General features: G+C 44.6%; 1 protein-coding gene across 1 annotated transcript in view; it reads right to left on the bottom strand.

Annotated features, from left to right (window-relative positions):
- FSHB (follicle stimulating hormone subunit beta) overlaps positions 1–14,009 on the bottom strand; it is a 45,345-nt gene that overhangs the window by 30,118 nt on the left and 1,218 nt on the right. The window lies entirely within an intron of this gene.

Raw genomic sequence — 14,009 nt, 5'->3', positions numbered from 1 at the left:
CACGGAGCGCAGTGACTTAGCGCTCAGTGGCGGATATATCCGCCACGGCGCTTATGCCGGCTCGGCTCTGGATCACGGGGTGCCGGCTGTAACTAATAGCCGGCACCCCAGTGTAACACCCGCGATCGGAGTTGTCTCTGATCGCGGGTGCTTAACCCGTTAAATGCCGCGGTCAGCGCGACCGCGGCATCTAACATGCATCCGGGGGGTCTTTCCCCCACGATCGCCCCCCCCCCCCGAACCGTTTTCGGGGGGCGCCAATCGTTGCTATAGCAACTCTGGGGTCCGATCTGGACCCCAGAGTTACTTGCAAGAATTGCCGGTAAGATGGCGTCTGTGACGTCATCTTACTGGCACAGTGCCAGCCTATGCAAGTGTATAGGCTGACACTGATAATACTCTGCAATACATCAGTATAAATAAAAAAAAGTCTAAATCATAACACAAACCCCACATATATAGTATCACCGCGTCCGTAACAACCCGTAGAATAAAAGTAAATTATTATTGAACCCCCACGATAAACGCCGTAAAAAAACTGTTATAAACCCTCCAAAAATTATGATTTTTACCTTTTCAATCCCACAAAAAATGCTATAAAATGCGATCATATGTACTCAGACATGATACTGGTGCAAAGTACAACATGTCCCGCAAAAAACAAGCCATCAACCAGCTCCGTAGCCAAAAAAGTAACAATGTTATGCCACTTGGAAGACGGCAATACATAAATGATAGATTTTTCCCCACATTAGGGTTTTCTTTGACAAATTTAGTAAAACGTAAGAAAATATATTCATGTCTGGTATCCCCGTAATCGTATCGACCCATAGAATAAAGATAACAGGATTATTAGTCTATACGGTGAACACCAAAAAAAAAAAAAGTAAAAAATCCAGTACAGAATTGATGCTTTTCTACTCCTGCCCTCAAAAAAAGTTCCTAAATTTTCAACAATAGGTGATACTAACCCCAAAATGGTAACAATGGAAAAAGCATCTCGTCCCGCAAAAAAAATGCCGTCACATGGCACCAATAACGAAAAAGCGAAAATTTTATAGCCTTCAATAGGGGCCAATGAGGAAACTAAAATCCTGGCAGCTGCAGCGCCCTCCTTCCCTTCTGCGCCTCGCTGTGTCCCCATAAAACAAGTCACAGCCACATGTGGGGGGTCGCTGCACTCAGGAGAAATTGCCCGAACAAATTGTATGGTGGGTTTTCTCTTTTTATATTTTGGAAATGTGTAAATTTTAGTGCTAAATGAACGTATAAGGGAACAATATGACCATTCTAAATTTCACCTCCATTTTGATTCAATTACTATGAAGATCTCAAGGGGTTAACAATCTTCGTAAAAGCTGTTTCTGATAGCTTGAGGGGTGCAGATTTGAAAATGGGTAGATTATATAGGGGGTTTTGATGCTAAATATGTAAAATTTCATTCAAAACTGTATTTATCCCCAAAATAGTCAATTCTGAAAATCCGGAAAAGCGATATTCTATTTGTAAGCCGCGCGACATCAAAATAAATTATCCAGACATTTCAGAAATTATGAAAATGTAAAGTAGACAAATGGGAAATGTTATTCAGCAACTTATTTAGGTGGTAAATCGATCTGCCTGAAAACGCAATGATTTAGAATTTCGAAAATGGCAAATTTTTCAAAAAATGTATCATATTTTCTTTTTTTTTTGTAAATAAACGCAAAACTTATCAGCCAAAATTTACCACTAAAATGAAGTACAACATGTGGGGAAAAAACAATCTCAGAATCGTTTTGATAAGTAACAGTGTTCAAAAGTTATAACCATATAAAGAGACGCAAGTCAGAATCCAAAAAATCGGGCTGAGCCTTAAGCTACAAAATGGCTGCGTCCTTAAGGGGTTAATGTCCTGCCCCCTCCTACCCACGTATCACAAAAAACATAAAGTAAAATGGTCAACCCCTGTAATTGATCTCTTTGTCTGTTATCAATCCCATGATGTTGCATCACAACATCACATAGGCAGCTAGAGACTATACCATTCTACCCCATCTGCTGGGGGGGAGAGTGTGAATATCCTTCTCTTTATATTGGAAAGTCTTTGTGGTCAAGTCCATGCGGTAGCATCATCCAGATGGTGACCTGCTTGGGACAACAGCAAGACATGTGATTTTCTAGGGGTGAAATACAGGACCCAACTGAAGAGAAGGATCCCAGGAATCTCATTTTAGCAACAATGATAAAATATAGTCTCAAAACAATTCTATTAGGTAAACTCCGGCTTCATCCCTCCAAAATGTCCACCCTTGAGAGGAAGCTCATTGAATTATATATGACACTTAAAATATTCAGCCTAACATCTCTTGTTAAGGTCAGACTTTGTAACCATGAATGAATGTTAATGGGAGATCAACAGACCAAATGAAATCCCATTATTTCCTTTATCCCGCTATTCCATTACACGTTGGAAATGATAAAAAAAAAAGCAATTAATCCGCTTTCTTTATTGTTCTGAAATGACAAGAAATAACGGAGTTTGACATCTTCTGATGCTAATGAGTCGCGGTTTAACCCGTGTAACAGTTAGTTCGACTTTTTGTTGTAATATCTTTTATTGCTGCATTTTTTAAAAAATAATTTTTCAATTAATTCTTGGTTTTTAAGGGACACATAAGGGAGGGGACTAATTAATCACCTGAACCAGATTTCTGCCATATTTTTCCTAAAAAAAAGACACATTTAGAAAGGCGTTTAGCACTTTTTTACGATAAAGGGGGCGTGGTGTAAAGAAAGGGGCTATCTGGAAAAGTGGGTGTGGCCTGGTGGGAAATAGTCTGTGCGGCCAAAAAATAAGGAGGGTTCCCCACATTGTGGAGCACAGTTTAGACCAGCTAAAAGGAGGTCTAAAAGTAGAACTGGATAGTCTTAAACAGGGCCGATGCCAGCACCCAGTATACCTGGGCAAGTGCCGGGGCCCAGAGCTGCTGGAGAGGCCCACATGGCCCAATCTCAGTCCCCAGCAGACTATGTGGGGGTTTAATATAAAATAACCCATGAGGGGTCTCTTTGGGACTAGAGAATATTTTAGGGAACAGGGGACTATTTTAGTTTCTGAACTTTTAATTCTGCCACCAAAGTTTGGAATATGCTCTTTCGGCAGTGTGTGAAAGGACACAAAATAGATGCCAAGCTCCAGGCTTCTCTGCAGTCACTTTCACCTTTGACCTTGTATATAAGATGACGGCTGATGCCTGGTTCATGTAGGAGAATTTTTATTTATTAAATTATTTTATACTGACTGGACCAATATACAAGCTCTTATACCTGCTGTGCCCCCCCCCCCTCATCCTCATAGACTGTAAGCTCTTGTGTCACCCCCTCATCCTCATAGACTGTAATCTCTTGTGTCACCCCCTCATCCTCATAGACTGTAATCTCTTGTGTCACCCCCTCATCCTCATAGACTGTAAGCTCTTGTGTCACCCCCTCATCCTCATAGACTGTAAGCTCTTGTTTCACCCCCTCATCCTCATAGACTGTAAGCTCTTGTGTCACCCCTCATCCTCATAGACTGTAAGCTCTTGTGTACCCCTCATCCTCATAGACTGTAAGCTCTTGTGTCACCCCTCATCCTCATAGACTGTAAGCTCTTGTGTCACCCCCTCATCCTCATAGACTGTAAGCTCTTGTGTCACCCCCTCATCCTCATAGACTGTAAGCTCTTGTGTCACCCCCTCATCCTCATAGACTGTAAGCTCTTGTGTCACCCCCTCATCCTCATAGACTGTAGGCTCTTGTGTCACCCCTCATCCTCATAGACTGTAAGCTCTTGTGTTACCCCCCATCCTCATAGACTGTAAGCTCTTGTGTCACCCCCTCATCCTCATAGACTGTAAGCTCTTGTGTCACCCCTTCATCCTCATAGACTGTAAGCTCTTGTGTCACCCCCTCATCATCATACACTGTAAGCTCTTGTGTCACCCCCTCATCCTCATAGACTGTAAGCTCTTGTGTCACCCCCTCATAGACTGTAAGCTCTTGTGTCACCCCCTCATCCTCATAGACTGTAAGCTCTTGTGTCACCCCTTCATCCTCATAGACTGTAAGCTCTTGTGTCACCCCCTCATCATCATACACTGTAAGCTCTTGTGTCACCCCCTCATCCTCATAGACTGTAAGCTCTTGTGTCACCCCCTCATCCTCATAGACTGTAAGCTCTTGTGTCACCCCCTCATCCTCATAGACTGTAAGCTCTTGTGATCAGGGCCTTCACTCCTATTATTCCATATGACTGTCTGTACTCTGTAATGTAATATTATATTTGTATATGTCCTCTATGATTTGTAAAGCTACGGAATATGATGGCGCTATATAAATACAGATTATTATTATAACTGTTCACCCCTGCATATTATACTAAATAGAAGGTAGACGTTACACCCTTCTCATGGAGGAGACAACAATAAAAATAATTTTTTTAGAATGTTTGTTATTGAAGATTTAATTAAAATATATAGCAATATTGTAACCTACGGATCCAGTACAATGTGTCACAGCGGTGAGCAGAGGACGTGGTAGAGCCCCTCGCCTGGCTGATTTCCCTGCATCGCTGTCAGTATCAGCCTTCATGTATAGAACAAGTACCGGCCCTCCCCCGGGGGCTTATCCAGCGCTCGGTAATTGTCTACATCTCAGTTACAGCTGTCATGTGATGCGGGATAAACACATTTTAGAAGACAAATATTTGCGGCAAAGCGTTCGCTGCAGATCCTATTGCAAAATTCTGCCAAAAATCATTGACCTTTATTTAAGCAGGCACGTAGCTGCGGGCAACCCCATTACTTACCCAGGGAGAGGAAAAAAAAAAAAAACAGCAGCTACTGGCACGGCTCTGGCGTAAGGGAAAGCAATCGCCGTCGATAAATAATTGGGACACTGCTAAATTCTCTAACACTCTGGTAATCCTTTCCAGTAAGATCTCACAGCAGAGATTCTCGCGAAGGAGGAAAAAAAAAAAATCCGGCTGATCCTTCGTGTAGATATCTCATTGACTAGGTTGTTAAATTTGCAATTTCGGTGATGTTTTTTCGGGAAGATCAGTGGTGCCCATTGTGCTCCGTGGCCCCCTCTGCTCCGGGTCCAGCTGTGCCGTTTTCTCTTTGCTTTAGTGACCGGCGATTTTCCTCCTCTGTTCTATATATAACCTGAATTTTTTAAGTTTTCCGTTTTTTAAAGGGGTGACATGAGTATTTTTTTTCACTCGCCCAAAAAATTCATTATTATTATCTCTTCTTTATCTTGAGCTTGAATGATCCCCCCCCGCCCCCCTCTTGTGGTTTGAACTGATTAAAACGTGAGTAGACGGCGCCCCCCTCCTTGATCTCTCCCCCCGGGTCGGTATAAATTGATCCGCTGGCATTTGATGTAGTCTTTGATCGAGGGTCGTCTGTGTAACCTTCAGCTGTAGACGTTTCGGCGCAGATGATTACACAATCCCGCGTCGCTAATAATCGCTGTCACTTACCTCAATCTCAGAATTTTATGAATACTGTTTGTTATATGTCATTCTGTCAAGATAGAATAAAGTCTTAAAGGGGATTTCCAGCGTATCTGTATTGATGACCTATCCATAACAATATTAGATTGTTGTTGGTGGACACAGCTGGAATCACCATAGAGAACGGAGGCAAAAGAACAGCTCCGTTCTGTGTTTAGTGGCCAAGCTGCGGTAGTGCCGCTCAGCTCATATTATGGCTGTAAACTGTGGTCAGTTCACGGCCCCCAGAGGCGCCTATGGTGCACGGTCATGGTGCGTTTAGCACACTGGAAGTGATTTATAAGAAATGTCTGAGAAGGAAACTGTTCTAGTTGCTCATGCCAACCAACTGTCCCGGATCCAGCAGGATAGTCCCCCTGTTCCGCCCTGCAGAAGGTGCGTGTCAGGAAATCTCCTCTGTCGGCATCCTCCAGAGGAAAGAGGAGCTGTTGCAGAGAAATGGGGGAGAGGTGAGTATATGTGTTTATTATTTTACTGTGGGGCCACAATATGAGGGGGAACAAAAAAAAAATTGCGCAGGGGGGTGTAAAATAAGAAGGGGAACTGCTGGTAGGGTAAAATAAAAGGGGAGCTACTTGAGGGGGAGCTTCTGGGGGAAATAATAAAAGGGGAGCTGCTGGGGGATGCAAAATAAGAGGGGGAGCTGTTGGGGGTACAATAAAAGGAGGAGCTGTTGGGGGTACAATAAAAGTAGGAGCTGTTGGGGGTGCAAAATATAAGGTGGAGGTGCTTGGGTGGGCAAAATAAGAGTAGGAGCTGCTGGGAGGATACATTAAGAGCTGGAGCTGCTGGTAGGGCACTCACTGGGTGCTAATTCCTCCCGTTTCCACCCGGCCGAAACGGGACACAGACTTTCCCCGGTTTGTGGCCATCTGCATGAGGCCCAACTTGAATGGGAACCAAGATGCAGTTCCCAAACCCATCCAACTGTCCAAAAAAAAATTGAGCTGTTTTTTGAGATCCATCAGACATCCAGCTGATAAGTGGGGAGGGGAGGGGTAATCTGAGTGTTGTGTTTGACACCTAACAATCTGATATTGATGACCTATCCTATGGATGCACTTATTATACACAAGTAGAGCTTAAGGGGCTGTCCCGTAAGAGACACTACCCCCCCCCCCCCCCCCGCCATGCACTTAAGTTTAATGAAGCAGTTTTTATGTTGGAGGTGGAATCTTTTAGTGAATATAAATATAACTCAGACTGTACAAGGAAACTGAGAAAAGGTCAGCCAAGGAAACAAAGAAACTTTAATGTCAGGAACCAACTACCGGCATCTTGGATCCCAGTAAAATATTCGCATTCTTTCCGTAGCGAGAATGATAAACGATTTTGGGAGAAGAAATTATTAGTTATTTTTGTACAGCGAATCTGAATTCTGACCCCGTGTTGTTGTATGCTATAAATCTACAAGGCAATATCACATTTCTAGAAGTGATGAGTCAGCCATTTTCTCGTCATGGATGTGTGAACGCACTTAGGAAGCCCCTGGGCACTTGCTGAAGACTAACTGAGGCGTCCAACACAACGGCGAGGCGCGATTTTAACAACGCATAAACTTAGAAGTGCCGACCTCTATCTTGGATTCCCCTCATGATATTTTTTTTCGCACGCGCTTTCCTTTAAATAACGCCAGGGCTGCACCTTATGAGACCTGACACGTTAAATAAAGAATATTAAAGGCATCGTGTTAGGATCACAGGGCCTATTAGTAGAGACAGTACAAGTAACACGTACAAGCTTCTGGCAATGCCATGTATAGAGAACTAGACTGAGACGGATCTCGAGGGGGCCGTGTACTACATGGATCGCGGCAAAAAATGACAGAAATATACAGAGATGGATGAGTTGCGTTGGGATGTGGTAAATCAATGTGTCCCATTGAAGTGTAATGAGAGGCAGCACATCCCGAAGTCCCATAGGAGAGCAATCACTAGGGGAATTTCCTCTGAAGTCACCTAATTGGCAGCTATGGGGTCCAGGCAGTGCGGGGGCCTTGTCAACAGCTGCCATATCCCCCTGCCAGCACTAGGCATATCTGGGCAAGTGCCGGAGCCCAGAGCTGCTGGGGGGGCCGTGAGGTTGTACGTGAGGAATCCATGGGGGTGAGGGGGGCTGTGTCTAATGAATCCATAAGGTGTGAGGGGGCTGTTGGTATGATAAACTTGGGAATATTTTAGGAGACTGTTTTAGTTTCTGAATTTTTAATGCTGCCTTGTGAGTTCACTGCAAAGGGGCCCACTGAGGCTCTGTCACTCAGGGGCCTACTGAGGCTCTGTCACTCAGGGGCCTACTGAGGCTCTGTCACTCAGGGGCCTACTGAGGCTCTGTCACTCAGGGGCCTACTGAGGCTCTGTCACTCAGGGGCCTACTGAGGCTCTGTCACTCAGGGGCCTACTGAGGCTCTGTCACCCAGGGGCCTACTGAGGCTCTGTCACCCAGGGGCCTACTGAGGCTCTCTCACCCAGGGGCCTACTGAGGCTCTCTCACCCAGGGCCTACTGAGGCTCTGTCACCCAAGGGCCTACTGAGGCTCTGTCACCCAAGGGCCTACTGAGGCTCTGTCACCCAAGGGCCTACTGAGGCTCTGTCACTCAGGGCCTACTGAGGCTCTGTCACTCAGGGGCCTACTGAGGCTCTCTCACCCAGGGGCCTACTGAGGCTCTCTCACCCAGGGGTCTACTGAGGCTCTCTCACCCAGGGGCCTACTGAGGCTCTTTCACCCAGGGGCCTACTGAGGCTCTGTCACCCAAGGGCCAACTGAGGCTCTGTCACCCAAGAGCCTACTGAGGCTCTCTCACCCAGGGCCTACTGAGGCTCTGTTACCCAAGGGCCTACTGAGGCTCTGTCATCCAAGGGCCTACTGAGGGTCTATAGCCCAGGGGCCTACTGAAACCTGGAGCTGATCCTAACTGAGCTACTGCTGTTTATGGCAGAGGCCATCAGGGACTATGTGATGACATCATTGTGCCTATCGACATCAAAAAATATAAGACACAAACTGGGCTACAAAACAGTGGGGGGAGGACCACAGTGGGGAGGCAGGTTAGAAAACTAAGGTGTAAAAAAGTGGGGATAAAGAAAGGGAAGCATAAGTTGGGGGCTACATAACAGGGAGGCATATGTTGGGGGTTAGTTACCGGAATTGGGGTATTTTAAGTGGGGACGACAACAGAGAATGGTCATTATGCATGGAGGGACTTTAGAAAAAGGGCATCATTAGTCATATCCAACAGAAAGGGGGTATTGTATTATGTGGGGGCCACTTAAAGGGGCATTAAACTTTGTGGTCACACTAATGGCTGGGGATTAGGGAGCTAAATTTGTTTTCATGAATGGCTAACTTTACATTGTGGTGTCTGGTATATTCCCACAATGTAACGTACAGTTATGGGGTTGACCATAGCCAAAAGCTTGTTATGATGACCAATCATTTCTCATTACATATTCCATAAATGTAGAAGAAGGACGCACTTCCATCTTATAGATGTGTAATGGGATAAGGTCCGGTTCAGTGTCACATAGAAGTGCAGTGGGACGAAACACGTTATTGTGCTTCAGTGAAGTGCAATGAGGCGCGACCCAAACATAGGATGAGGCTCATTATTGTATCCATGAAAGTGTAGTATATATAACAGCACAAGGCACATCCCAACATCCCATAAAAGTGCAATGGGAGTGTAATACATGCAGAAGAATGAGGCACATCCCAAATGTAATAACAGTGAAATGGGTGTAGCAGGATGAGGAACATGGATGTACTTGGATGAGGCAGCTTCCTATAGAAGTACAATATGATGAGGCATTTCAATGTGCCCTATGGAGGTACAATGAATGGAATTGGTTCAGGAACATAATACTGTTCTATGTAAGTACAAAAAGTGTAATACCATGAGGCACATCCCATAGAAGTGTAACAGGATGAGGTATAACCCAGTGTCCCATAGAAGTGCAATATGGTGAGACGCAAGCAATTTTATTCGTGATAGACACCATCTCACAGAAGAGAGTTCAGTCTGATAGAACGTATTCATCATGCTTTCCTCCCTCAGACACATCTCCTCCATCTCACAGCAGAGAGCTCAGTCTGATACAATACAGTCCTAACGCTTCCCTTCCTCAGTCAAGCCTCTTCCATCTCACAGCAGATAGCTCAGTCTGATACAACACATGCCTAATGCTTATCTTCCTCGGTCATGGCCTCTTCCATTTCACAACAGATAGCTCAGTCTGATACAACACAGCCCTAATGCTTCTTTTCCTCAATCAAGCCTCCTTCCATCTCACAACAGATAGCACAGTCTGATACAACACAGCCCTAATGCTTCTTTTCCTCAATCAAGCCTCCTTCCATCTCACAGCAGAGAGCTCAGCATGACAGAAGACAGCCCTAATGCTTCCCTCCCTCAGTCATGGCCTCTTCCATCTCACAACAGATAGCTCAGTCTGATACAACACAGCCCTAATGCTTCTCTTCCTCAGCAAGACACCATTCCCCTCTTTTTTTATCACCCGCTCATTGCGCAGGAGACAAGATCTTGGGATAAATCTCTCATATATTTATGTATGTATATCAGTATAAAGAAGGGGAGAAGAAAGAATCTCATGGCATCATCTACGGGCATAGTAACTATCCAGTGTGAATGGAAAAGGGAAGAAGGAGCAAGTTACCGGAGGTGAGTCTTAACTTCATGTTTGACTTTTTATCTCTTTTGTTGAGGCACATCTGGGTTGATCATTAGATTTCTGCGTTTCTCATGAACATGATGATAATTTGAAACTCAAGTTATGGTGAAACTCTATGTAAACATCTTGAAGAACCATGGAATTCCATGGAATGTAGCAGTGTAAAGGATTTCTGGGTCCCATAGACGTGAAATGAATATAATGGGATGAGGCACATCATTGTGTTCTCCTTTTATGCAATGAATGTAACGATATGAGATACATTATAGAGCCCCATGGAAGTTCATAAAGGGTAATGTGGAGAAGAACAATGGAAGGCCAGTTGAAGTTAAATTACATGCTTGGCCAAATCTTGTATATGTCTCATTAACTCTATGTAACTCAATGAATAGACTGCATGTCATATGATATGTAGCAATAAACAACATGGACATATAGATACCAGTGACCCATTGGGGGTCATTTACTAAGGGCCCGATTCGCTTTTTCCCCGACGTGTTACCCGAATATTTCCGTTTTGCCCCATATTCCCTGAATTGCCCCGGGATTTTGGCGCACGCAATCGGATTGTGGCGCATCGACGCTGGCATGCATGCGACGGAAATCGGGGGGGGGGCGTGGCCGAACGAAAACCCGACAGATTCGGAAAAACCGCCGCATTTTAAAAAAAAAGTGTTGCGGGGCTCGCGCTTACCTTCACTAGGAATAGGCCGGTGAACTTCAGTGCATTCCGGGGGAATTTCAGCGCAGCAGCGCCACCTGGTGGACGTCGGAGGAACTGCCTTAATTCATTGACAAGAGTTTGATGTTTTCCTCTGACTCATCTCTAGCTTGGATGGTCCTCATGGAAAAAAATTGACGTCTCTTCGGCGCTGAATTTAATGGAAAGAAGTAGTGGATCGCTTCTGGTTAAAAAATCAATCGGTGATAAAATACTATACGTTTCACATTCGTTCTTAACATGCAATCATACTTTCTCTCATTTATTATGATATAGTGGAAGAGGAGGAGAGTTCCAAATCATCACATGATAATCATACAAAAAAGTAATCACAATCATTCTGATTACCGTACATAAGGATTCATTTACTTACCCGGTCCTGTCGCAATCCAGCGGCGCGTTCTCCGATGAGGATTCGGGTCTGCCGGGATTCACTAATCTCGTATGTCCGACTTCCTGCAGGTGGCGCTGCTGTGCTGAGGTCCGCCGGAGTTCACCATCTTCTCCCCGGTGCATGTAAGTGCTTGATTTTGTGAAACGCCTCGATTTTTAAATTCTGCGTTTTTTTCGAATCCGTCGGGTTTTCTGATGGCCACTTCCCCCCCGATTTTGTTGCGTGAAAGCTGGCGCGTGTGCCAAAATCCCGGAGGAATTCGCCGCAAAACGGAAAAAGCCGACGAAAGTGCGGCCGCGGAGCCCTTAGTAAATGAGTTCCCAAAGAATTGTATATAGATTAGATATAGATATAGACTGTATATAGAGTAGATACATACTGAAACTTATACAAACGGACGTGAGAAAACGTGTGTTTGTCATTCCATTAATGTTTCCATCAATACTTTCCCATAACTGTAAGTATGCTATATAAAGTTTTTTTAGAAGTTTTTATAGCCTTAATAATAATCCCTGAATATTTATCAAGTGATTCAGCAGTCCTTCTGCTTCCTTTAGTGCTGTCTGCAAACTCTCCGTGGATCTTTGTTAAAGGACATCTACAACCAGGATGAAAGATTGTAAACCAAGCACACTGACATGCAGGTGTGTTCCCTCTCTGGCTTCCTATGCCCTTGTTTCTAAGAAAAAAGACGTTTAAATTATGCAGATGAACCTGAGGAGCTTTGTGCTCTATTAACACCTATGGAGTCCTGAGCCCCTTAGGCTCATTTGCATAATTTAAAGCCTTTTTTTTTTGTAAAAACTAGGGCATAAGAAGCTAAAAGAAGATCAGATCCCGCCAGAGGGGGCACACACCAGCATGTCAATGTGCTTGGTTTACAATCCTTCATTCTGGTGGTTGATATTATTTTACATGTCTGAGCACTGATGTATAGGAGGAGCTGTAGTAGCAGTGTTATGACTCATTCTGCTCCCTCCCCTCTCCCTGTAGCAGTGAGTGTGACGGACTGTGAGAGAGAGATATGAGGGGGCACTCTGAGTTGGACCAAGGACTTCTTGATCTGTAGTCAAATACACCGAGCTGGGCCAAGCGCTTCCCAAGCGACACATTTTCGGTTATTAAATGCGGCGGTTTTTCCGAATCCGTCGGGTTTTCGTTCGGCCACGCCCCCCGATTTCCGTCGCGTGCATGCCAGCGCCGATGCGCCACAATCCGATCGCGTGCGGCAAAATCCCGGGGTAATTCAGGTACAATCGGCGCAAATCGGAAATATTCGGGTAACACGTGGGGAAAACGCGAATCGGGCCCTTAGTAAATGACCCCCAATGTACTTGTTCTGTGGTATAATTTCTCAAAAATTCCACGAAATGTTTTTTTTAGATTACCATTTCGGAATCTCATGTGAGATATTACTTGACATATGGCATGCCTTATAGTTAAATTGTTGGAAAGAGTACAGGAAAGCTTCTGTCTGTAAACCGAGAGCGAAGAATAACTCCAAGAAATGATTCTCCTCTCAGATGATCCCCTCACAACCCATATAGCAGCCACCCACCCAACTTGGAGATGCTGCTAGCTGCCTGATCTGGCACCACAGCCTGAAAATTGCTGAAAAGCCTCAAGAATATTATCTTCTCTGGATCTTTGACTGTAGGCCACATTTGATAACATATATATAGTCAGAGATGACCACTGGCCTCCTTCTACTAAGTCTTCCACAAAAGAGGATGTTACCGAAAAGTTCTAGCCCCCACCATTTACAAACAGTCAGTGCCATTAAAGGATTGTACCAAGTTCCATTGTTAAATCCTATCCACAGGATCAGATTGGTGGGGGCTCGTTCTCAGTAACTGATGGAGCAGCAGGTCAAGCGTGTGTCCTGCTGCTGCTGTATTCAATACTATGGGAGTGCACTCTGGAACTCTCATTGAATGAATTGGAATAGTGGACCCTCAGCGATCAGATGTTATGCCCCCATCCTGTGGATAAGGGATAACAAGCAAACCTGGTATGACCCCTTTAACAATGTAATATGCTCAATATGCTAATTTGGTTCTTTACTGTCAAGTGGGTGGCGCCAACCTGTCATGATGCTTATATAGCTTATAGCAATGGCCAAGCAGGGAGCAATAGACTCAGGCTCGGACTGGCCCACAGGTGAACAGGTGGATCCACCGGTTGGCCCCCAGGTCCTGCATATGTAGTGCTGGACACCTGTTATTTATAAATATATATAACATGCAGCATCTCAACTATCCTATGTATTTATATGATTATATTAATAGATTATGTAACGAACTTATAGCTTTGATCAGATTTTACTGGTGGGCCCAAGGTATCCCAGTCCGAAACTGAATAGACTCCTTGCTCTGCTGTTTGCAAAGAAGCTCTGCAATGGAGGGTCTCCTAAACAAACTTTGCTTGGGGCCCCAAAAGTACCAAATCCACCCCTAGGTTCAACAGCAGCTCTGCAAAGTAAAAGGAAATCTACCAAAAAAATCCATCATGATAAACCAGGGGCACTTACTTATAGATCCTGGCACAGTGACTCTGGTAATCTTCTTATATTTGTAATCCATGGCCTGCTTCCTTCTAAAATTAATCTTTAACATGATGCTAATGAGCCTGAAGGGCTGTTGTAACGCCTACACAGAGCCCTTCTGG

The sequence above is a fragment of the Engystomops pustulosus genome, chromosome 7, assembly GCF_040894005.1.
Source record: "Engystomops pustulosus chromosome 7, aEngPut4.maternal, whole genome shotgun sequence".
Taxonomy (NCBI): domain Eukaryota; kingdom Metazoa; phylum Chordata; class Amphibia; order Anura; family Leptodactylidae; genus Engystomops; species Engystomops pustulosus.
Note: the sequence above shows the minus strand (reverse complement) of the source record. Positions and strands in the feature narration are given on the sequence as shown.